The sequence below is a fragment of the Bradysia coprophila genome, unplaced genomic scaffold (genome assembly GCF_014529535.1).
Source record: "Bradysia coprophila strain Holo2 unplaced genomic scaffold, BU_Bcop_v1 contig_193, whole genome shotgun sequence".
NCBI classification, from domain to species: Eukaryota; Metazoa; Arthropoda; class Insecta; order Diptera; family Sciaridae; genus Bradysia; species Bradysia coprophila.
Genome location: NW_023503456.1, coordinates 321,421 through 347,943, shown reverse-complemented (window position 1 = coordinate 347,943; position 26,523 = coordinate 321,421). Strand labels below are relative to the sequence as shown.

The window sequence follows — 26,523 nt, the reverse complement described above, 5'->3', positions numbered from 1 at the left end:
ATGTTGTATATTCCCAAATAAGTCTTTGATTGAAGAAAAGTATTTTTCCCAACAATAGGAATATGACCAATGAAAAATAGCAAAATTATAACACACATACGAGAGACCAAAAATAGAAAGCACCGATAGAAAATAATAATTTACCGATTAAAAATACCGAAATACCGATAAAATATAATAAATTACCGATAAATAATAATAAACTACCGATAGAAAATAATGAACTACCGATAAATAATAATGAATGATCGAATGATCGATAGAAAATAATAAATTACAGATAAAAAATTAAAAATGATCGATAAAATGTCGGTATTTCAGCACTTTTTATCGGTAAAAACTTATCGAATTGGAATATTTTTATCGATACTCGGGAATTTCGCTATCGGTACTTTATTATTTTTTATCGGTAGTTTTGAATTAATTTATCGGTCGTTTATTAGTTTCCATGAGAAATTAAAGATAAAATTGAAGAAGTTTTATCTTTAAGCCAGCCAAAAAATGAACGTTTATCTGAGAATGAAAATTTTACTTAATTTCTATAGTTGTCTAACTTATGGTAGAATAGACTATTACATTTATTACACAATGACTGACCAGAATTTGTTTTGATTAATTACAGATAGCAGACAATCGTATGCCTCAAATTTAGTGGTAAGTACCTTTTCCGCAGTGTCATAGTATATCATTTATATCAGTGAAGTAATAGGATATCAAACTGATCTACTGATCTAAAGACTAACATTCGCCAGGTGCGGGATATTCCCTTTGAAATTCAACAAAATTTACAGCCTTTGACTGACACAAACAATTTGTTATTTTCGAACAACGGTAAGGTACATGTCATGTCAATGGGCATGCAAAAAAAACGTCGCTAAAAAAAATCCGACGGAGCCTGGTCCACTTTCAAAAAAATCCCTCTTCACTGATATATGCTACTTTACTTTACGTCCGAGGTTCCAAAATTTTATTTTGACGAGTGGGGGCGTTATGGACCGACCCGAAAGGGAGGGCTGTGTTTCCACTCGTGAAAATAAAAATTTGGAACCTCGTACGTACAGTGCTTTGCGTGCTTCTGGTCGGTAAATGCGAAAAATGTACTCAAAAAATTCCATTTACCATAAGTCGGTACTTATTGTCTTTTCTTTGATTGTATTTGAGAGGGAAAATGAGAAATTACTGTCGGTATTTATCCGTCTAGACTGATAACTTCCGCTGTCTAGATGAATAAATTGTAGTTGATACTACATGAATTGAAGTAGATGCTTCATGAATTGAAGTAGATGCTTCATGAATTGAAGTAGATGCTTCATGAATTGAAGTAGATGCTTCATGAATTGAAGTAGATGCTTCATGAATTGAAGTAGATGCTTCATGAATTGAAGTAGATGCTTCCTGAATTGAAGTAGATGCTACACGAATTGTTGTAGGTATGTGTAGCATCAGCTAGTAGGTGACATTCAACATATCAAAACTATTACAATAAATGGTTATTTGGATGACTACGAAAATTGTAATTTGAGCTTCCTAAACACGTTCCAACTGATGAAATTTACCGAAATAAGCTGAAATATGCGGCAACGATAAATATATTATTGGCAACGTTCTTTTCTATCACAACAATCACAGCGATCACAACGACACCAGACGGAACACATGTTGTTTCTGTCATTTACTTTCGCATCTTCGTTTTGGGGGGGGGGGGGGGGCGAAAGTACTTTCGCACATCTTGTGATGTCCTGGCTTACTGAGAGTTGAATTTTTAATCTCTCGCTGGCTCTCGCTCGTTGTGTGTAATATACACTTAAATGGTTATTCTCTGCTTTCCTCAGAATGACGATAATCTTATATTTCACAACTCAGGCGAAAAATAGTCATTTTCTCCCCTCCGCTGAAACTTCAAAAACCTTTTTGTGAAAAACGGCCACTGCCTGGCCACATGCGACATCCATTACATCATTAAATTCTCTAAATTGTTAGTCCGAGGTCTTTATAAAGGCTATTGTCCTAGTTGTAAATAATATCAGTAATGGTTTTTCGAATCGTTTTCTTTCGCTTTCAACCATTATTAATTATAAATTGCTAACGCGGTGACGTAAATTAAGTTGGAAAGCCCTAGGAAATGTCATTATTATAGCCCGAGTTTGTAATTTATTTTTATAATAAATGTGTGTTCATCATAATTTTTTGATGATAATGTTTTTATCATACCGTCAGAGAGGCGGGAGCGAAGCGAGTGAAAAATTTTGTGAATGAAGTCGTACGGATGAAAGAAAATGTACTTATCAAGAAAAATAGCTCGAGCGCAAGCAGGACAGATTTTCCATTTTTTTGGTAATTTCACGATTACTAGGACTTTTTGCTTCTTTTCATTATTTATTTCCCGCTGGCAAAAAATTCCAAGGATACACATTTTTTGCACAAGAGAAGAAGAAAAAGGGTTAGAAAGCGGACATGATGTTTACATGAATTTCGATGAACGGATAAGTGATGGAAAGATACATACACACAGGATCCCACAAAGACATTCTTGTTCGTGTGTTGGCTTTGCAACATAAAATGAATCAAATTAACCACAATAAATTGGTCATATCTTTCTGTTACCTTGCATCGCTCCAAGCGACACATGCATATAGCAGCATACGATTACTATTTATGAATGGAAATGAAAACCTTTTCTCTGGTTGCATACACACCAGATTGTTCATAAACAAGCGGTGGTCGGATCGCATAATTCACACGAAAAGCATATCCGATCGAGTGATATACGTAAGCCTGAAGATAAATAACAGATACAGTGTCAAATTAATTCAGGTTTACGCACCCACGTCCACTCATGATGACGAAGAAGTAGAAAGATTCTATGAAGATGTCGAGAAAGCTCTGGACGAAAACCCTTCACATTACCAATATCTAATCGGTGATTTCAATGCGAAGCTGGGAAAACGAGAAGAAGACTCCGAAGTTTCTGTTGGTAGTTTTAGCAACGACCAAAGAAATGAGCGTGGAAATACTTTACTCAACTTCTTACAGCAACACAATTTGTACGCAATGAATTCATTTTTTGCAGGAAAGCCTCAACGGAAATGGACTTGGGCTAGTGCAGATGGTGTAACGAAAAATGAGATCGATTACATCATAACTGGCTGTAAGTCAACCGTTAAGAACGTTACGGTCCTAAACAATTTTTCAACCGGTAGTGATCACCGAATGGTTCGTGCAAGAGTCACGTTAAATACCAGATTTCAAAGATCACAACTAGTTCAGAAAAGTGAAAGGATTGACGTACAACGGCTTTACACACAAAATGAAGAATTTGCTGCGAAAATGACTGCCGAATTAGATAACGTCAACAATCAATGTGAAACATTGGACGAATTGAATACCAAAATCGTCGATACAATAATGGGTTTCATGAAATCCAAATGCAAATCCGTCCAAGGGAAAGAATCAAAACTCAGCAGAGAAACATTAGACCTGATCGCAAGCAGAGCAGAGTTGGTAAAAAACGGAGGACGAGATTCGGTGGAATACCGGAACCTGTCTAAAAGTATCAACAGAGCAAGGAGATCAGATGAAAGAAAATATAATGTCCAATTGGCTCAAAACATAATTGAAGCTAACTGCAATATGAAAGTCCTACGGAGAAAAATGACAAACGCCAAAAAAGAAATCTTCAAATTACGAGACAAAACAGGAACGATCCAAACGGATCGAAATGCGATATTAAACATTGCAACAGAATTTTATGAGAATTTGTTTTCTTCAGCAAGACAGAGCCCAACGGAAGAAACCGAAGATAGACCAATAATAAGAAACGTGGGATCGGAGGATATGCCCGACATAACTGTTGATGAAGTCAAAGCTGCAGTAGCCGAGATGAAAAACAAAAAGTCTCCCGGAGAAGATGGTGTTCCAGTGGAAGCCATTAAACTGGGTGGAGACTCATTATTAAAGGCAATCACGGCTTTGTTTAATCGATGTCTCCAATGGGAAGAAGTACCAGAAGCCTGGGAAAATGCGGTAATTACATTGCTGCATAAAAAAGGAGACATAACAAAGCTGGAAAATTACCGACCCATAAGCCTATTGTCAACACTCTACAAGTTGTTTATGAAAATCATTACGAAGAGGAACACTAACAAGTTCGACTTCTACCAACCTGTTGAACAAGCTGCTTTCAGATCTGGTTTCAGCACAAACGACCATTTGCAGGTGATGAGAACGCTTATTGAGAAGTGTCGTGAATACAACATCGACATAGTCTTGATATTCATAGACTTCGAAAAAGCTTTCGATTCAGTAGAAACATGGTCGATATTGGACGCATTAGACGAATGTAGAGTAGACTCAAGGTACTCCAACACAATTCGATATGTGTACAAAAATGCTACTTCATGTATAAAACTTCATAAGAGCACGGAGAAATTCAGAATTGGCCGAGGTGTAAGGCAGGGTGACACCATTTCACCGAAATTATTCACGGCGATTCTGCAGAGTATTTTTAGGAAGTTAAACTGGAGTAAAATGGGAATAAAGATAAATGGAGAGTACCTGAGCAATCTCCGCTTCGCTGATGACATTGTACCGATAGCAGCGAATCTAGGTCAGGCTCAGCTTATGCTACAGCAGTTAAGTGAAGAGGCGAGCAAAGTTGGCCTCAAGATGAACTTATCGAAAACAAAAGTCATGACCAACATCGGGGACGATAGAGAAATCAAAATTGGTGACACTGTCATTGAACGAGTCGACAGCTATGTATATCTAGGACATAAACTGAAGTTAGGTCTGGACAACCAAACTGCAGAAATAAGACGTAGGATTGGTCTTGCATGGGCAGCGTTCGGAAAACTCAGACTAATTTTCAAAAGCAAAATGAATAATAGTCTGAAACGCAAAGTTTTCGACACTTGTGTCCTTCCAGTGCTCACTTATGGAGCGGAAACGTTAACTTTAACAAAAGCATCCGAAGATAAATTGAGAGTGACACAAAGAGCCATGGAACGGAGTATGCTCGGAATAACACTCAGAGACAGAATGACGAATCAATGGATTCGACAACAAACCAGGGTCGTTGATGTCATGGAAAGAATAGCATCTCTGAAATGGAGCTGGGCGGGACATATTGCAAGAAGGACAGACGAACGTTGGACCAAAAAGATCATGAACTGGCGACCATATAAAAGACGAGCTATAGGTAGACCACCAGAGAGATGGACAAACGGAATTAAGAATATTGCAGGTACAAACTGGCAGCAAATGGCAATGGATCGTACGAAATGGAAAGAAGTTGGAGAGGCCTACATCCAGCAGTGGATAGAAACAGGCTGAAAAAGAAGAAGAAGATACACACCACCGCGTATACACACCGCATGTGAAATTCTGTATTATACTGTTGAAATTGTAAATAAAAGTTACGTCTCTATAATGTTACTCAACCTACGGGCACTATACCATAATTTATCATTGCATTTCCTGTGCACAACGAAATTAAAATTCAATGGCAAAACTGCAATATACATCTCCTGTTCAAACACTGCACACAGTTCTACTTGGTATTCAAGTTTGATTTAGTTGAGCAAATTCTCTTTAAAAATGAAAAAAAAAAAAATGCGCCATTAACAACAACCATATCAAAGTGTTACTGGCCATCTAACATTTCGTTTTAGCAGCGCAAGATAAATGGTTAAAATAGAAGTTTTCACAACTCACAAATAACGGTTGTGTCTAAAACAGAGAATTAAGAATTTATCTCGAGAACCAAGCAGCAAATAATAAGTACTCGGGTCAACTGTGTACAACAACCAGTATATCAAAAAAGAACGAAAAAAAACCATCAGAAACGAAGCAAAAATTGGATAATGGTTTTCATAATACATAACCCAGCAGGGATACTCTAACACATGGTCAATTTATCGATCACTCTCATGCGGTGCTTCAATTTCTTTTGTAATAATCGACCGCGTTTGGAAATTTGTTCTAACGGTTTATGGATTCCTATTTAAGAACGGGGTTGGTACCGACAAACACACAAACAAGAAAAAATAGAAAAGAAAATCTAAATAGGAGATAAAACGATGTTTTTTTTGGATTATTAATCATTCATTGAGGAGAATTTTCATAACAAATTACAAAGGGCAACACATAGAGTTGCTTTCGGTGTAAAAACTTTATGGTATGCAACTGATATTGTTCAGTGAAAACTCATTGATGAGCGAACGAATAGGCATGGGCGATAATGATAATGATTATCGATAATTATCAATTATCGATAATCGATAATTCCCTTGACTGAAAGTCATGGGTCTTACGGATGATAAACACCCTAAAATGTTTGTTACACAATGATCACTACTATGATTGAAAATGCATGAATGTATGACCAAAAACCTTAAATACAGAAAATGTTTGTCACACTTTGATGATTCGTTGATAACACGATAACTTGAGTAATTTTCAACGGATTTTCAAAAACTTTTTTTTAATCGACGGGGAATTAAATTAATGAGGTTAAGTTCGAAGATGGGCTTTTACGGTCGGGTGTTCTTAGAGATATTCCCAAAAGAATTTTTGTCTCGTCCCTTGATTCCACGATAACTCGAGTAGTTTTCGACGGATTTCCAAAAACTTTTTTTTATTTGACGGGGAATTAAATTCCTCAGGTTAAGTTCGAAGATGGGTTATAACGGACGGGTGATCTTAGAGATATTCTCAGGAGAATTTTTGTCTGGTCGCTTGATTCCACGATAACTCGAGTAGTTTTCGACGAATTTCCAAAAACTTTTTTTTAATCGACGGGGAATTAAATTGCTGAGGCTAAGTTTGAAGATGGGTCGTAACGGGCTGGTGATCTTAGAGATATTCCCAAAAGAATTTTTGTCTCGTTCCTTAATAACACGATAACTTGACGTAATCCTCAACGGATTTCCAAAAACTTTTTTTTAATCGACAGGGAATAAAATTACGAAGGCTACGTTCGAAGATGGGTCGTAACGGGCTGGTGATCTTAGAGATATTCCCAAAAGAATTTTTGTCTCGTTCCGAGATAACACGATAGCTTGACGTAATCCTCAACGGATTTCAAAAACTTTTTTTATTCAACGGGGAATTCCATTCCCGAGGATAAGTTCAAAGTTGGGCTATGACGGTCGGGGGATCTCAGAGATATTCCTAAAAGAATTTTTGTATCGTCCCGTGATATTATCGTGTTATTAGTTGAGTAATTCTTAATGGTCCACAAAAGACAATTATCCCACTAAGAAAGACATTTTTGGGTTAAGCTTGTTAATGGAATATACTGGAGTAATATTCTAGGATTCATTCCAAAATTTTGTGTGTGTAATATCTTTATATCGATGATAAGAAAAAAATTAAAGTTTGGACGAGTGTGAACTTTGCGGCCAGAGCGAAGCGAGGGCCGTAATCACACGAGTTTCATTTTTATTCAATATGTAAGCAAGAAATTCGCCTCTTTCCAGGGTCTGTATCTCGTGCTGCCTTTTTGATGGTATCTTTTCATCAGAATCCTTTTTTCAAAACACACGACCGCAATTCACGCCGTAAGTGTGCCTAAAATTTGAATTTTAAGTGAACGATTCGATGAAAAAGTGAACCGAAAAATACGCTTCATTGTATGAAAATGACGCTACGTTAGAAAGACCTCCGCACTTTCCATTTTGAATTTCGACCGCACTACCGGCGTGAATAACGACCACGAATGTATTAGCTTTCAACAGAAAGTAGATTTGGTTGTAGTCACTTGACCAGTTCTGAAAAAAGTGACCAGTGTACCGAAATTTTCATAAACTGCTCAGTTTTCTCAGGGTTGGTCAAACTGCTACAACCAAATCTATTTTATGTTGAAAGCTAACACATTCGTGGTCGTTATTGCGGTCGTACATACTTGAAAAATGATAATTTTGGTGGAAATATATCACCAAAAGACAGTATTTAAAAATCACCCAAATGTATACTTTTCAGCAAATCATCTTTCTTCTTCTTCTTCTTTTTCAGCCTGTTTCTATCCACTGCTGGATGTAGGCCTCTCCAACTTCTTTCCATTTCGTACGATCCATTGCCATTTGCTGCCAGTTTGTACCTGCAATATTCTTAATTCCGTTTGTCCATCTCTCTGGTGGTCTACCTATAGCTCGTCTTTTATATGGTCGCCAGTTCATGATCTTTTTGGTCCAACGTTCGTCTGTCCTTCTTGCAATATGTCCCGCCCAGCTCCATTTCAGAGATGCTATTCTTTCCATGACATCAACGACCCTGGTTTGTTGTCGAATCCATTGATTCGTCATTCTGTCTCTGAGTGTTATTCCAAGCATACTCCGTTCCATGGCTCTTTGTGTCACTCTCAATTTATCTTCGGATGCTTTTGTTAAAGTTAACGTTTCCGCTCCATAAGTGAGCACTGGAAGGACACAAGTGTCGAAAACTTTGCGTTTCAGACTATTATTCATTTTGCTTTTGAAAATTAGTCTGAGTTTTCCGAACGCTGCCCATGCAAGACCAATCCTACGTCTTATTTCTGCAGTTTGGTTGTCCAGACCTAACTTCAGTTTATGTCCTAGATATACATAGCTGTCGACTCGTTCAATGACAGTGTCACCAATTTTGACCTCTCTATCGTCCCCGATGTTGGTCATGACTTTTGTTTTCGATAAGTTCATCTTGAGGCCAACTTTGCTCGCCTCTTCACTTAACTGTTGTAGCATAAGCTGAGCCTGACCTAGATTCGCTGCTATCGGTACAATGTCATCAGCGAAGCGGAGATTGCTCAGGTACTCTCCATTTATCTTTAATCCCATTTTACTCCAGTTTAACTTCCTAAAAATACTCTGCAGAATCGCCGTGAATAATTTCGGTGAAATGGTGTCACCCTGCCTTACACCTCGGCCAATTCTGAATTTCTCCGTGCTCTTATGAAGTTTTATACATGAAGTAGCATTTTTGTACACATATCGAATTGTGTTGGAGTACCTTGAGTCTACTCTACATTCGTCTAATGCGTCCAATATCGACCATGTTTCCACTGAATCGAAAGCTTTTTCGAAGTCTATGAATAGCAAGACTATGTCGATGTTGTATTCACGACACTTCTCAATAAGCGTTCTCATCACCTGCAAATGGTCGTTTGTGCTGAAACCAGATCTGAAGGCAGCTTGTTCAACAGGTTGGTAGAAGTCGAACTTGTTAGTGTTCCTCTTCGTAATGATTTTCATAAACAACTTGTAGAGTGTTGACAATAGGCTTATGGGTCGGTAATTTTCCAGCTTTGTTATGTCTCCTTTTTTATGCAGCAATGTAATTACCGCATTTTCCCAGGCTTCTGGTACTTCTTCCCATTGGAGACATTGATTAAACAAAGCCGTGATTGCCTTTAATAATGAGTCTCCACCTAGTTTAATGGCTTCCACTGGAACACCATCTTCTCCGGGAGACTTTTTGTTTTTCATCTCGGCTACTGCAGCTTTGACTTCATCAACAGTTATGTCGGGCATATCCTCCGATCCCACGTTTCTTATTATTGGTCTATCTTCGGTTTCTTCCGTTGGGCTCTGTCTTGCTGAAGAAAACAAATTCTCATAAAATTCTGTTGCAATGTTTAATATCGCATTTCGATCCGTTTGGATCGTTCCTGTTTTGTCTCGTAATTTGAAGATTTCTTTTTTGGCGTTTGTCATTTTTCTTCGTAGGACTTTCATATTGCAGTTAGCTTCAATTATGTTTTGAGCCAATTGGACATTATATTTTCTTTCATCTGATCTCCTTGCTTTGTTGATACTTTTAGACAGGTTCCGGTATTCCACCGAATCTCGTCCTCCGTTTTTTACCAACTCTGCTCTGCTTGCGATCAGGTCTAATGTTTCTCTGCTGAGTTTTGATTCTTTCCCTTGGACGGATTTGCATTTGGATTTCATGAAACCCATTATTGTATCGACGATTTTGGTATTCAATTCGTCCAATGTTTCACATTGATTGTTGACGTTATCTAATTCGGCAGTCATTTTCGTAGCAAATTCTTCATTTTGTGTGTAAAGCCGTTGTACGTCAATCCTTTCACTTTTCTGAACTAGTTGTGATCTTTGAAATCTGGTATTTAACGTGACTCTTGCACGAACCATTCGGTGATCACTACCGGTTGAAAAATTGTTTAGGACCGTAACGTTCTTAACGGTTGACTTACAGCCAGTTATGATGTAATCGATCTCATTTTTCGTTACACCATCTGCACTAGCCCAAGTCCATTTCCGTTGAGGCTTTCCTGCAAAAAATGAATTCATTGCGTACAAATTGTGTTGCTGTAAGAAGTTGAGTAAAGTATTTCCACGCTCATTTCTTTGGTCGTTGCTAAAACTACCAACAGAAACTTCGGAGTCTTCTTCTCGTTTTCCCAGCTTCGCATTGAAATCACCGATTAGATATTGGTAATGTGAAGGGTTTTCGTCCAGAGCTTTCTCGACATCTTCATAGAATCTTTCTACTTCTTCGTCATCATGGGTGGACGTGGGTGCGTAAACCTGAATTAATTTGACACTGTATCTGTTATTTATCTTCAGGATTACGTATATCACTCGATCGGATATGCTTTTCGTGTGAATTATGCGATCCGACCACCGCTTGTTTATGAACAATCCGACACCGTGCATCAGCATCTGACTGTCACTTCCTCGGTAGAAGAATGTATGCCCTGATTGTAATTTCAGGCATTCCTCTCCAGGTTTTCTCACTTCGCTCACTCCCACAACATCCCATTTTATCTTTTCTAGCTCTTCTTCCATTTCTTGCATTTTTTGTCTTGACGACAATGTTCTGGCATTATATGTGGCAATGTATAATTCGTTATGGCTTCGTTTGAAGGTTTTTAGCATTAAAACACCACGCTTGCTACTGCGGGTTGGTGAGTATGAAAGCTTTACTTTGCTCGCCCCCGGTAATCCTCGAGCTCTGACCCGCACATTTCTGCACGTTCCGGGACCACCGTGCCTATCAAAGTGCACAGTGCCCGACGGGGTAGTGTTACTCTTTTTGAACATTCTTTTCCATAAAGCTTTGCCCATTCTTTTGAACCTATCTGAGCAAAAGGTTATTCGTCCTTTAAAAGCTTAACCTAGTAGCTAATAAGAATTCTGGGATCGTTCTATCCTTTGGCTTCCTGATCGTGTTGTTTCACCTCAACGTTGGTCCCTTAACCCCAATTCTTTCGGCTTCCAGCTCACGATTCATTCAACCTTAAGATTGATCTATCTAATCCTATCTTATCTACTGCTACGTCCTCGTTAAACTTCATTCCCTCCACTCTTTTTCAAACTGGCTTGGGACAGTCTTTGGCGGTGTCATCGATGCCTCTTAAGTACTGAAAATACGTATGAGCCAGTATATGATCAAGTGCTGGAATTTCTCATATACGTGTTTTGTATCGAAAGTAGGGTACGCATACCCTGGTATACTTTTATATACTTTTAGAGTGATTTTTTTTTGCTCGGATTACAAAAATCTTCTTGAGAAAAGTAGTCAGTCAGTCAAGGGATCTGACCCATCCAAAAGATGGGGCCTAGTTATTGATATTTTGATAATTATATCAACACATTGATAATTCGATATATCGATATTTCGGTCCGAAAATCCATTATTTATCGATATATTCCGATATATCGGTATATTATCATGAATTTTCGGATAAATAACAAAATATCGATATTTTGATAATTATCGAATTTCGATAATTATTAAGTTATCGATAACGATATGATTAATCGATTGTCGATAATTTCTTTCGATTGATATTATCGATAATTTTGAACGCCTCCCATCCCTACGAACGAAACCTATTTTTCTAATCTATACGTGAGAGTGTATTGGTGAGCTATGATATGAATCGGTTGGTAGGGAAAGTAAACGGTCGAGAAGGAAAGTAACGGTTGGGAAGGAATGCACCAACACACTCTCGCTATTACAGAAAAATAACTTTCAAAATACCCCAATACACACTCGATGTGTGTTTTCGCTTGGGCTTCGCCCGCGCGTGCACACACATCTTGTGTGTATTGGGGTATGTTGAAATATACTATTTTCTTGAGGGATTCTTTTAAAGAACCGCCTACCTATGACGCATTTTCCAACAGGAATTTTTTATATGTGACCCAGAAATGTATTCGACCCTAGAAGCCGAAACCACCTCTAAAAAAATACCTCGACTAATGGGAGGAATGGGATGGGAGGTGATCAAAAACCGAAAACATGCGCTTTTCTTACAGAAGGTTCTCGAGGTACACGAAACGTACATGGTCGTGTGAGGGTAGTCATTAGATGGTATTCTCGTCTTTGTTCAGATATCGTGAAGACCCATTTTGTAAGTGCATACTTACAGGTTACATTGCTGGAGAGGCCGAATCGTACACACTAATGCACCATTAATTTTGTTGAATCGGTCCGGTTCGTTCCGCTGATGTTTCTCATATTGTCCAACAGGTGGCGCCGCAGTACACCTTGCTCTCCATCTATGAGTGACGTCACATACTATTGTGTACTTTATTTTGAGTCCCGCATCGAATATCGGGACTGCCCATTTTTTTGGAAACTTGTGAGAACTTAGGGACATCGAATTACTTAGAGGAAAATTCCTCGTAATGTCAGCACCGGGGATCGGGAACCCGGGCCTCCTCAGTGGAAAGCTAGTGCGTTCACCACTAGACCACCCGTCCCATATTGTGATCCTAAGCCGAAGGCACTTGGAAACAACTTTCAGAGCATCGAATATGTCCTTTGCTAGCTTTTTGTCATTCACATATTGTAACTGGTTATCACTGTAATGTACTGCTCTAATATGGATTTGCATTTCTTCTCTTGTATGATGATTTTATGCTTCTGTTCCTCATCTTCCGCAGCTTCTACCAAATCGATTAATTCGATAAATTCAGTCAGGTTCTTTTCGTCCAAAAGGACCTCCATTTTTATTTTTTAATTTTTTTCCGTCGAATTGAATGTATTTATTGGACCGGTTATCTTCTGTAGACATTGTATCTGAGCCAATAACCTCTAAGTGGATTGGAAGGAATAGATGGAAACTTTGAAAACTGTCGTAAAACAAGTATTTATTATATGTGCGAATCAAATAGAGCATTGGAACGAAAAGACGATGTTTTCTCTTTGAAACCATACATTTAAAAAAAAATGTAAAACTGAGTGAACAAAACCTGTATCTGGTTGGAATCAACTGAAAATGTTGCTTGGCTCACCACAGTTACCTCCCCTTCGCGTGTGGAAATTCCCGCTATCCGCTGTATCCTGGATAACGGGAAGTTTTCAGAAAAATTATTTAGATACCGGGAAATCGAAAAAATCGGGAAAAATACGTGGCGAAAAATCAAATTTACGATTTTAGATACCGGGAAATTTTACTCGGATACCAGGAAGAAAACAAAATTTCCACACGCGCTCCCCTTCAAAGAGAAATTTAGTCACTGTCACTGAGGTTGAGTAAATTATCTTCCATTTCCATTGATAATGATTGATCAGGAGCCATGGCTGCGATTGATGCAACTGGTGGTTGTGTTGCTTGCGGGTGTGAACGCGTCATCTATTATTGACCAAGTTTGGGATGGGTGGAACTGCTTGTTAGGTTGCTGGTATTTGTGACCATTCATGATTTGTGACTGTAACATTTGTTACTGTTGGTTGCTGTCTTCATTGACCACTTAAAATAACTTTGGGCTGGTGAGTTGGCGCAGATAAATTGCTTTGGCTTCGATGATGAACATTTTATAAAATGGCGGTGCTGGTCGATTTTCCAGATTTTGCATGGTTAAAGTGGACAGTTGATGAACTATTTACACGCCCATCAAATTCTGATTGTTGGGATTCTTCCGGGGAGCCAATTTAAACATCATTTAAAGCCATTACAGTTGCTTCTACACGTACTTGTGAGCGTTGTATTGTAATTGAAAAGACTGCTTGGCACATCACAAGAGACACATAATAGAACATTAATGTCGTGCTCGTCGTGCTTGGACATTTGTTTTTTTGACGTGTGAGAGGTTTGTAATTGGAGCCGAAGGTGAGGAAGACAGTGCAGTACTGAGAGTGTCTTCTCCTGTCAAATATAAAATGTTTTGGAAGAAACCTGTGCCACTTGCGACACATTATTACGTAAATGGTTTGTGACTGATAAAATATGTGTTTCAAGTTCTTTGGATGATTTTTTGTTATTGGAATTCAAAAATAACCATGACAGAATACGAATTATGTGCTGGGTGAATTCAATTCTTCTTTTTTTTTTTTGTTTGTTCGTTCACCCATTCATGTACTATTCTCACCAAACAGCATTGTATATTACTGAACACTAAAAATTTCCAATCGATTTCCGCATAAAAATGATGAGCTGTTCATATAATAAATTCATTGAGAAATAAAAAAAAGGAATCGACAAGAAAAAAACAACTCTAATCTTTAAAGAAACACCAATCATCATCACAAATCATGCAATACAACAATAATAACCCGCAACGATCCGAGCAGCATAAGCACAATGTTAATAAAAAGAATTTCCAGCCAAAAAGAGAGAAAAAAATTAATTGTGAATAATTACAGGAAAAAAAGCTACTCATTCGTTGTTGTTGGTGTAGTACGTATACGACGTATATTAACAACATTGGCAAAACGAGGCCTATGTATATTAAATTTTAATGGTTAAATGGTTAAACGTTAATGATTAATGACAACGAGCTTATTTTCGACATCAACTTAGGTATGTCGGTAATTCGTAATTGTCGTTATAAAAGGATTAAGTACTTGATGCTATGTGTGGCTCATGTTCTCATTTATCTAGATCGGTGATTAATTAACTAGTTCGCACATTGTCGATAATTAGGGAGTTCGATTTACAGTTTGACAATGAAAAAAAAAAAAAAAAATCGTAAAAGTATTATGCGGCACTTATCAAAATTTGCAGTTAATTTTGTGTTAAATAAGACTTAACACCAAAAACGATTATGTTCGTTGTGTCTTATCTAGGCCTTTTATTTGGCTCAGATTGGTCATTAATGTCAGACAAGTTATTTTTAATCGGTGTAGGAAGTGCGGGAAATCACAGTTTCAGACAGATTGAATGAGCTACATTTTGAAATATAATTCTGAAGAAAACTTTTGACTCATCCCCAAACATTAAGAGTGACATTGCGAAATCTTCGAACAACTTTGGGACAACGGGTTACGGATAACATTGACTTATAGCTCATTCGATTCTTTGAACTGTTGCGCGTAAAACGTGGCACTACGTTTGGTGTCATATATTTTGTTGTCGACGCTCGAGGTCATGAAGTAAGGGTCTGCCAAAAGGGGCCCATAATCGTTTTCTCGCAATTAGTCGAGTAAAACCATTTTGGGAAAACACTTTTTTATCTAGCCTTGTAGGCCTTGAAGAGACGCACATTTTGAGTATACACACCACCAGGTCCATGTTGACCTGTTGGTGATATCAATCATTTTAGGTGAAAAAATAGGTGATTTTCCCAAGTCCCTGACCGGCTGCAGTGACATAAGTCCGAGACATGGTATGTATGGTGACAGAGCCTAGCCTCTGTAGTACCATAACATGGAAAAACATCCTTTCACTGCAAAGGGTTAGAGCGACTTTAGCGGAAGTCCACCCCAAGTCGACGAAATTTTACACTTTTCTTTCGTTTGTTTTTCGCTTTTTTGAGGTTTTTTGTGCGGCTATTCATTATTTATTGCTGACAAGAGTGAGATCAACTAAAATAAAGAATTTTCCGATGCATTCACGTGGTTCTTTTATACTCTTGGAACCCAAATTTCGATTTATTTGGACTATTTTCTATATAAAAGTGGGATATGAAGCATTTTTGGACTTTTTTTGTGGCTATTCAATATTTATTTTCAATAAAATTGTTATCTGAAGTGAACTAAACTAAAGTAAAGAGTTACTTAATATATCCACGTTGGTTACGTACACTCGAACACTCGTACAGCCTCGAAACAGATAGATTAAGGAATTTGTTTATGGATATTGTCCGTTGACAAGTGGATCGCCACCGGTTGTTGGTGGGTTTGATTTTTGTTTTTACAAGTCGCACACGTTATTGACAATTTAAAGATATTTTAATTGGGAGGTTACGCTGATAACTTGGTGGAAACGGTCATTACCCGAGGACTTCACCTAGAACAAATTCACGACATTGGACATGTGTTTGACATTGCAATGTGGGCAACGTAGGGAAACTTAATTTCAAAGCCTATAGCAACATTGTGCTTCCATCTACATGAAAAACACATACAGAACAAGCCAATCCAACGCACTCCAAGAACAGGCACGAGAACAGAATTTTAAAGAGAGGCCTCCACTCCACGACGCAGTAGTCCAAAATTCAGTTTTTTTATGTTGGTATAGGCCCCTGCGTTACGGGCGTTACATACAAAATAAAAGGACATTGACCGTTAAAAAATCGGTTCTTGTGCCTGTTAGTGGAGTGCGTTGGCCAATCTTAATCTATTCACGCCGTAAGTGCGGTCGATATTCAAAATTTTTCTAACGCAAGACTTCCAATTTGAATTTTAGACAATAAATGTTTGTTGATCAACAAAAGAATCAATGAAATCAATGTTCACTTTATTTCCGATTTTCATGCCATTTCGTCCCGGATTAGTTGGAAAAATTGAAAAACATCGTTTGACGCAGATCTTTTATCTTGGTTGGTTGGAAAAATCCGGGAGATTCCTTTATCGATCAACGAACATTTATTGTCTAAAATTCAATTTGAAACAGGCAGCTGCATTTCTGGAATATTTTAACAGCCTAACCTACCACCGACGGCAAGCGCAACTGCAAGCATATCATCAGTTGAAAAATCGAATTTCAAATCTTTTACTTCATTTTTTTGAAGATACATTTTGCTATACATCATGAAGTAACAGGTGATAGTCGTTCGTAAAAGGTTAATAACAAAGTAGAAAAGAAATGACATCTACTGCCAGTCAAAAATATTTGTTATTGATTCGTTGGGTGGGCTCGAAAGAAAAGGTTTTATGCGTCTAGGTCTTTGTTACGTTAATCAGCTCGAATCATTCGTTTTCGGAATGAAAGCAACAAGAAAAACCACAAAACGTCAGTGAGACAAACAATAAATTCTCCCGAACCCGAATCAGACATAAAATAAATTCTTAGAAAAAAAAACGAATGAACAAAAAAAAACCACTGTGCTAACACCGACCAACATTGATGCTGAAACGTCTTATGAGACGCTATTGTTACTTACAAAGAGAATACAAAAACCCATAAAATCTTTTCCTATCAACATATCATCAAAATGTTCAAAATAATGCTGAATCAGAAATTTTTATTTTTGACCGACATGCGATATAGTTATGTTGTCGATTAATCGCCGCAATATTTCATAGCATATTTAAACAGAGAACCCAAAAGAATTGGTTGTAGGTTTTTACGCCGAATTATTCGCTCTTATATAGGGAGCCGGACAATGACTGGATTTGATTTAGTTTGTTGAAGCTAATATAGAATTTATCGTTGGTTCATAGCGTTAGATTGAAAAATATAAATTTGATTTCATGTTTTGAGCGTTTAAAAATATAGCGAAAAATCGAGTTTCCCCATAACATTGGTAAAAAGCAATGGTTACCTGTGGCTGGAGAGGGATTACGGCATCAATTCTCTTTCCTCTGTTTTATGTCGACTCTATTTTTGACTTGACGGATTTTAAAATAATAGTATATTTCGTACGTAGGACTAAAAGTCTTTTTTAGCGTGTGAAAAGTTTCCAGACAAAGCTGAAGGCGAGGTCTGGAATCGACTTCGCTAAAAAAGACTTTTAGTCCGTGGTACGAATAGTATTTTTCTTATTGGACGGAGTAAAAGTGCAACGAAGTCGCACTTTTCGGGTCCTAGGTATGACAAATGCTTTATGATATAGCACATGACCTCAGGACTCCGGAACAGTAATCAGTTTTTCATACGTAGGACCCGAAAAGTGCGACTTCGTCGCACTTTTTCTCCGTCCAATATGAAAAATACTATTCGTACCACGGACTAAAAGTACCACGGACAGTGTTTGACACTTGTGTGACACACTGTCAAGTTTCAGTATCCTTATTAGAGTACCACTCATGCGTTGAAAGTGCATTGATCGGCCCTGTATTTTCTTGGAGAGAAGTAGGGTTTTGAAAAAACGTTTGCTTCATCATGTCCTTTTTTGAGACTCTTAAAAGCCGAAACAGGGCCGATTTAAAGACTGTTCCAGAGTCCTGAGGTCATGTGCTACATTTTCTTATAATAAATCCGTCGAGTAAAAAAAAATATTTTTCCATTTCGTACGATCCATTGCCATTTGTTGCCAGTTTGTACCTGCAATATTCTTAATTCCGTTTGTCCATCTCTCTGGTGGTCTACCTATAGCTCGTCTTTTATATGGTCGCCAGTTCATGATCTTTTTGGTCCAACGTTCGTCTGTCCTTCTTGCAATATGTCCCGCCCAGCTCCATTTCAGAGATGCTATTCTTTCCATGACATCAACGACCCTGGTTTGTTGTCGAATCCATTGATTCGTCATTCTGTCTCTGAGTGTTATTCCAAGCATACTCCGTTCCATGGCTCTTTGTGTCACTCTCAATTTATCTTCGGATGCTTTCGTTAACGTTAACGTTTCCGCTCCATAAGTGAGCACTGGAAGGACACACGTATCGAACACTTTGCGTTTCAGACTATTATTCATTTTGCTTTTGAAAATTAGTCTGAGTTTTCCGAACGCTGCCCATGCAAGACCAATCCTACGTCTTATTTCTGCAGTCTGGTTGTCCAGACCTAACTTCAGTTTATGTCCTAGATATACATAGCTGTCGACTCGTTCAATGACAGTGTCACCAATTTTGATTTCTCTATCGTCCCCGATGTTGGTCATGACTTTTGTTTTCGATAAGTTCATCTTGAGGCCAACTTTGCTTGCCTCTTCACTTAACTGTTGTAGCATAAGCTGAGCCTGACCTAGATTCGTTGCTATCGGTACAATGTCATCAGCGAAGCGGAGATTGCTCAGGTACTCTCCATTTATCTTTATTCCCATTTTACTCCAGTTTAACTTCCTAAAAACACTCTGCAGAATCGCCGTGAATAATTTCGGTGAAATGGTGTCACCCTGCCTTACACCTCGGTCAATTCTGAATTTCTCCGTGCTCTTATGAAGTTTTATACATGAAGTAGCATTTTTGTGCACATATCGAATTGTGTTGGAGTACCTTGAGTCTACTCTACATTCGTCTAATGCGTCCAATATCGACCATGTTTCCACTGAATCGAAAGCTTTTTCGAAGTCTATGAATAGCAAGACTATTCGATGTTGTATTCGCGACACCGGCGACACCTCTCAATAAGCGTTCTCATCACCTGCAAATGGTCGTTTGTGCTGAAACCAGATCTGAAAGCAGCTTGTTCAACAGGTTGGTAGAAGTCGGTCGCATTGAGAAAAGAGAACTGAGGCCGTAATCACTCTACTCTTGGCTATGTCTTGATTTCGACTAAACAGAAAAGCACTCCGTTTGAGAGACAGAATTAAATTATTTACATTTTTGCATTGTTTTGACAGCTCGCTCTCTCACTGCTCTCACACGGAATACTTTTTGTTGAGTAGAAACCATACTTAAAACTTGATTTCAATAAGTTTTCGAAATCTCGACAATAAATTCAAAACATATGTTTGTGTCCTAGAGCTTAACGAAATTTGTTGCTGTTATAATAAAGTAAACAAAATGGCACAGCTGCAGATAGTGTGTTTATAGTTTCTACATTCTACATAGATTTTTATGTTTCATAAATTGTTGGTCGATGTGAATTGATGATAAAAGAACGTTTTATCGATCCCCGATGTTGTCATTTCTTTATTGATGATGTCTTTTCAAAAAAAAAATGTTGTTGACTTAGTGCAACGCACTGCAAGCATGCGTGACAGCTGTCAAATAATATTTTATTAAAAAAAACATAGCATCTGAACCAAGCATTAGCAGAACTCGTTCAATGACAGTATCACCAACTTTATTGTCTCTGTCATCGTCAATGTTTGTCATGCTTTTCATTTTCGACAAATTCATCTTGAGGCCTACTTTGCTTGACTCCTCATTTAACTGTTGTAACATGATCTGCGCCGGATCTAGATCAGCTGTCATCAGGCTGATGTCATCTGCGAAACGGAGATTACTCAAGTATGTTGATACCCACTTCACTCCAGTCTAATTTCTTAAAAATACTCTCCAGAATGACTTCGGTGATATGGTGTCACCGGGTGACAGTCACCCTGTCGTACACCTCTGCCAATTCTGAATTTTTTCGTGATTTTATGGAGTTTTATACACGACGTAGCGTTTTAATAGACATATCATGAACCACTTGTACAGTGTTGATAAGAGACTGATGGGACGATAGTTTTCCAACTTAGTTTTGTCAGCATTGCTGAGCAATTTGATCACTGCATTTTCAAAATCGCTGTAAAATGTAAATCGGTGGTTGATTCGTCGAACGAGTAATGCGACAACGAATTCCTAACTCTATTTTTCCTAGAGGCATTAAACGTATTGGTAATTGGTATTGGTGATTTGGGGGCTACAAAACTTTTAATTTACCGCTGATTTAATCATTACACACAAAGCCATCCACCGACCCAATCCTATTCGATATAAATCAATTTGTTTGCTCCCTTTAAATCGAATAAAGAGCAAAAAAACACAAACAACTCTGATTAGATATTGAACTTTTGATTCAATATTGTTAACTGAATTCCTCTCAAAATGATGAAATAAACTTTTATGTTTGAAAAGATGATTGTTGTAATGCAATAAAGTTTTTCCAACCATCTTCTCACAGAGATAAACTTTTGTTGCAACGTCTGATTGTACACACAGAGTTGTCTTTTTTTCTCGTTTTCTTGTGCTGAACTTCGTTCTCTGCACAGAGACTGAATGGTGCAAAAGTTTAAAGTTTTGACTGTTAATTTCGAGTAAATACAGTAGTTTTTAAAATGTTAAAGAGTTGTTCAGCTGTACAACATAAAACTTCAAATGATGAACGTATTGTTTGGCTGCCTGCTGGCACACTGTGTATACTGTATTGTATTGTATAAATACGTGAGAAATTAATTGGTGCCGATTTCGTAACAGAAAATTCAATTTAAATTTTTATTTTCTCGTTGTTATATTGCAAAGATTCTCACCCGATTAAAGAGTTGGCAGAACCGGTGCGCTGATGAATTTGAAAAACAGAACGAAATGTAGAAAATACTCAGATCTGTTCGTGACACCTTTTCCGATATGCAATTAACTGACGAAATAATTAGACGGTAAAGTTTGAAATCAGAGACATGATTTGTATAAATTCATTGCACAGATGGACTGACATTAACAACGTCTCCAGGGTGTTACCGTGTTGAAAAACACAAACAAAAAACAAAAGATTTCGATTTCGTGTTAGAGAAAGAAATAATTAAGATTCTCTGTTGCAAATGGACGATTGGAATGGGAAGCACAAAATTCTGAGTTGATGTAACCGGCGAAAGTACTTTGTTGGTACTTCAAACAGTCTCATTGTTTCCACAAACGAACAATACCTGTATACCATCTCCGACTCCGATTCATGAATGTTGCCGGGGTCTGTTGTTCTTTGATAATACAGCGTGTGAAGCTGTATTTTAAGATCTAGGACAGCTACAGATATTAACCTAATCTTATAAAAGTTTGGAATACAAACCGGTTCAAAAACCGAACCGATTAAAAACATCGAACCGGTTAAAAAAATTAAAACGGTAAAAATCCGGAGCAGTTAAAAAACCGAAACGATTCAGAAAACTACCGGTTAAAAACCGAACCGGTAAAAAGCCGAACCGGTTCATACGACTACTCTTTTTTAATAAAATTCATTAAGCCATTAGTGAGCGGACTAAAGGCCGAATTAGTTCGTTTTACTTCTATATACTCAGTGAAGAGTATAACCTGAAGTGAACCGGTGAGCCGGCGGCTTTCATTTTTTTTTCTAGAGCTGAAAGACTTTCATTTTTTTTTCTAGAGCTGAAATGTTTATCAAAATGGAATTCAAACTAAAAATAAAATTAGGAACAAACAGAGTTTAAACACTCTTCCCTTGCCCATGCACACGTTAAGAATGAAGAAAAATAATGCTGTTTCGACCTCGAGAACTAGTGACGGTCCAAAAGTCAGAGTGGACTGACTATCATCAGCGCAGGCTGATTTTTTTTTTGATTTTACATCCCTAACTAACCCAGGGTGCGCTTATCACTGGAGGTATTTGTAAATTTCTCTGAGGATTTTCTGTGATTTTCTGAAGATTTTTCCGAGGATTTTGCTGAAGTTCCATGGATTTTCACAGATGTTTTAGTTGTGTGATTTTCTTTGGATTTCCATTGGTTTTTTACTTTCCTGAGGATTTTTTTAAGAATTTTCAAGGCTTTGAAATTTAAAAATTCTTTGTTTAACCAAATTTTTTTCGGTCGACAAAGGATTTTTCATGCTAGCGATGTGAAAATCCCTATTTTGTCCATTATGAAGCGTTGTCAAAACGGCGTTTTGTTATTATTCTGATAGTCACCATTTTAGGTGAGAAAATGGCTGAATACTAAAGTACGTTATTTATTTGATTTTCTTCAAAGTAGACAGTTTCGCTTCGCTCTGGCCGCAAACTTTCGCTCTAGGTGAAATTTCATATTTTCTTCCCTTGGTTAACAAATAACTATTTTATACGCACGTTGAGTTTTGCCTTATTTTCTCCTCTCAATAGGCCATGAGAAAATTGCGTTTTCTTAACGACTGGTCGAATGGCACATCTTCTAGTGAAAAAACTGCAGCACTTCCTCTCCAGCAGGAAGAAAATAGAACATTTCTCATTGGAACTGTCACTTTGTTTGTGTTTTCGAAAATGTTACGACGATTTTCCTGGAGAAAAGCGCCAAAACACAAAATTCCAACTCGATCGAAATTGTGGCACTCGCTTCACTCTAGCCGCAAACATCGCTGTTGGAATGTCCTATTTTCTTCCCTTGGCAAACAAAAACCTATTCCAGACCGTGAAACAAAGAAAAAATTCGGAGGCTGATGAATACATTGTCCGTTTACACATTCTTTATCCATTTTATATTATATTAAAGCAGTTCAACGTGTATCACAGTCGCTACCCCCGAGTGTGCGATTCGAATTTATGTTAGCAATTGTACGCTAAGCTCAGAGCTAATTGTAAATAAAATAAAAGTTTTTATCGTCGTTCAGCCTTTATTATATCATAAAATTACCATTTCTATATTGCATATATGCATGTCCATACGTATAAGTATACACAATTCTCGTTATTAAAAATAAAACGATTATTGCATTCCATTAAAATTTCTAATTCAACCGACTTCAACTGCTGTACACCGATAATAAAATCACGAACTTGACATTGCGTTGTACAAAAATCATTTAAGTAAAAAAAAAAATCATCCAATTCCCTGCACTGTATAAATACGTATACACCAGCCAGCATCTGAAAATGTAACTTGCTCTTTAATGCAAAAATAATTGCATGGACTGTGTGTGTCGTGTATCTTATAAAAATAAGAAATAAATACAAAATGGCACAGAAATTAGATACGCAGCATGAAAAATGCTCGACGAAATATATTCGAATGGAAGAAAAAAAGAAAAAAAAAATTGCAATTCCATTTGCGGTGCAATTACCGCAAACCATATTACGTTCAAGTCAAAGATTTCCTGTTGTTATTAAGCTTTCCTCATATTTTTCTATGACATGAGAACAAAACGGCTGTACGAGATTGAATAACAATGTATACGCATCAGCATCATATATGATGTACAGGTAATCTTTCTGAAATTACGGCTCAAGTTCTCGGTCATACAATATGTTGATATAACTTTTTACACCCAAGTCATTGTATGCAAACAACATTTTGATTATTTAGATAACCAGCATAATGTAACACACGCACCCAATAGGTTTCCAAGTTTACCGAAGGAACGTTTTTTCATGCGCACGTTGTGTTTTACCTTATTTTCTACCCTGAATTAGTCATGAGAAAATTGTGTTTTCTTGACCACTGGCCGAATGACATTTCTAATGAGAAAATTAAAGCACTTTCTCTCCCGTGGGCTCGCCCGTTGGGAGACAATAGAGCTCTTATTCGAACTGTCATTTTGTTTATGTTTTCGAAAATGGTATGACGAATCGATGTTTCAGAATAATGAAAAAAATTGGCAAAACACAACACGAACACATGAAAAACGATGTATTCACCTCTTGGAAAAAAAAATAGGAAATTATAGCTCTCGCTTCGCTCTGGCCGCAATCATCGCTATTGTTGGAATTTCCTATTTTCTCCCCTCGGTAAGCAAATAACTATTTGAGAAACGAACCGATTCGATCAAATTATGCAAGGTTATGCATGCACACATTACGGTTTTTCTCTATTATAAAATGCCTTGTTTCGCGGAAAGGTTTTAACATATACCTCCTCTATACTATTCACCGATTGACCAACAGTTTGAAGTTCGAAAACACAGTAACATTCTATTATTGTATATGCATTAAGCTCGGCATTGGATGTGAGTATATAACTTCATGGAAAATAAACACATGATTGTGTAGACCGAGAGCCGACGCACATATCCAGACTCTCATATTTATCGCTACCACGGATAGAAATATGGAAATCTTTTAGGCATTAACATCAAGTGACCGAATCGTTTTTGGGATTAAAATTTGATTCCCTGAGGAATTACATTTCTGGAAAAATTAATATTTTTTTCGAAGTGTTGACAGTAACATGTGTTATGAGAGTGTAGTACGCCCTACTACGAAAAGTCGGTGCGTGAGCCCCCATGCACAAAGTATATAAACGCTGAAGGTAATGCGGATCAGAGCAATTATGGATCCAAACTTTCAGGTGAATTCATGTGTGTAATGTTGCCATCTTTGTAGTTTCTTGTGACTGCTGTTGTTGCAGCACCTGCTAAGTTTGCATTCACCTCACCACTAGCTGCAGCCTGACTGCGCATTTGTTTATCCATGCGTTTCATTTCGGAATACATAGAATTCAAATCGTGTGATTCGTATGGCGTCGGGTCTCGGTCTAGTGAAAGGGCAACATAAAACGTTTTTAAATTAGAAATATTTGCCTACATAAACGACTGGATCTGCGTTTAACTTATGCATATTGCAGAGATGAAATGTGTTGAAGTTTTATGGCTTAAAACGCGAAACCGAAGAACGAGAATGCATGCTGAAGGTAAATAGTTTTCGATGTTTTTGACTGTAGGAGATGCAGTAACGTTCAAGTACCTCTTGTTCTGAAATCAGGTTCTTTTACTGATCTTTTTCGGTAAGATATTCATTTCCACAGATATATCGCAGAAGACGGTACTTCTGACTTTCTCTATGATAAACAGTACGATAGACTGTAAGCGAACAGTTCTGCGAAAGCTTGCACGTACATACGTTCCTATGAGTGGAATAAATTTATGACTACGGCCATTCTGATGTAATTCTCCATCCTCAAATCAACGTCTTACCATCATCGAAAATGAATATATAAAATGCTTCGGGTAGAGAACGAGATATACATTTTTTGTAACATGCAAATCAAATTCATCAGCGTATGTAATAAATCCATCCATCGTGTGATTTCAATTAACATTAAATATTCCTCAAGGCGATGAAATGTAAATTCACTCGGTTCGTTCCATACACCTATTCTTGCAAGAACAACAACTACGAGAAAGAAAGAAAAAAAAAACCGACTCTCAATGTCTACCTCTATATAGGCAGATAGACGGAGCCATCGGAATAATATTGAAAGAAATTTGCATATAAATAGTTGAGTGTTCTGGTCAAAAAAAAGGAAGGGAACTGTAACGTTATAATGTCTGAGATGGGCGAGGTGGAATAGTTTCATATATATTGCGGAGAATATTTTCTATTTTATTTTCTTTTTGCGAAAGGAAAGAACAACAACAGCACATGAGAAACATTTTCGAAAAATGAAGCTATCCGGAAGGTAGAAATCGGCCGACATAAATAATGGATATCCATCATTTTCAGTGAAGGGAATATGTTTTAAGGAATCGACATAAATTGAGTAAATATTTGAAAATGGACTGAGTTGGTAATTTGGATATTAAATTCAATGAAACGAAAGAAATACAAACATGGCACGCTAAAACAATGTGCACTACTCACGCCCCTAGAGTTTTAAAACTATATGTTTCCAAGGGATCGTATTGCCGAGAACAGACAGTTTTTCCGTAGCAGCTCCCCTTCCGGTAAATGTTTTTTATTAAGTCTGATTTTCGATTTCACACAGAAGTCTGATAATTGCTTGCCAGAGAGATGTTAAGTTGGTACACATGCGGCGAGATAGAAGGAACACGTGCATGACAGCTTGCACCTATGGATGAGAATTTAACCATTTTTTCTCGCATTCTCTCCCATACATGCCAGATGTC

General features: G+C 37.5%; 1 protein-coding gene and 1 long non-coding RNA gene across 2 annotated transcripts in view; one reads left to right on the top strand and one right to left on the bottom strand.

Annotated features, from left to right (window-relative positions):
- The window catches only part of LOC119075262, a 109,836-nt gene that overhangs the window by 44,401 nt on the left and 38,912 nt on the right, over window positions 1–26,523 (top strand). Inside the window, exon 2 of the mRNA XM_037181659.1 lies at window positions 623–654. The gene's annotated coding sequence lies outside the window, so the exon portion shown is untranslated. The remainder of the gene's footprint in view (window positions 1–622; window positions 655–26,523) is intronic.
- LOC119075264 lies at window positions 3,883–22,904 on the bottom strand. Its single transcript, XR_005087351.1, has 3 exons — window positions 22,771–22,904; window positions 22,526–22,540; window positions 3,883–3,895 (listed from the first exon to the last, which is right to left on the bottom strand). It is a non-coding gene; the product is annotated as an uncharacterized LOC119075264 (long non-coding RNA).